We start from the raw sequence: 623 nt of genomic DNA, 5'->3' as shown, positions 1-623 counted from the left end.
TATTTGCATTAAAGTATACACAATCTATTATTATTATTATTATTATTATTAATTAATGTTGATACTCTGCTAAATGTATCCAGAATACAACTAAATGCTATACTTTGCTGTCTGACTTGAGCGATGACTGGGATAATCTTAAATGCGCAGTTAGTCATTGGTAACATGGGTGGATAGCAGGGAGAAGCACTGAAGACAATCAGGGGAATGCTTAGGCTGTACCAAGTCCGCATAATAAACAAAATCAGCTGTACAATTCAGTTGTGTTGAAAACTAGCGACATGAAGTGAACCGAATCTCCCAACAGAATGTATACATTATCTGATTTTGTTGGGTTGACCTTTTATGATCAAGATCTACTTTTCTCAACTTGACTTGATGACAAGACAACATTTCTTGCCCCTCACTTTTTGTGCTGCTCTCGTGAGCGAATTTCCGGGAGTTAGTCAAGTTAATATGCTGTTTTAGGTTGCAGACTCTGTTGGTTTTTATCATAATGATAATTAATATGGCCTTTATATAGGACAGCTTGTTCAAAACTAGTGTCATCCCCTAAAAGCACCATCCCACTTCACCTACAAGAGATGGATAAGACTAACTCGATCATACATCAAAAATGCTAA

The sequence above is a fragment of the Sinocyclocheilus grahami genome, unplaced genomic scaffold, assembly GCF_001515645.1.
Source record: "Sinocyclocheilus grahami isolate Dianchi unplaced genomic scaffold, SAMN03320097.WGS_v1.1 scaffold10739.1, whole genome shotgun sequence".
NCBI classification, from domain to species: Eukaryota; Metazoa; Chordata; class Actinopteri; order Cypriniformes; family Cyprinidae; genus Sinocyclocheilus; species Sinocyclocheilus grahami.
This window is presented reverse-complemented; position numbering follows the sequence as displayed.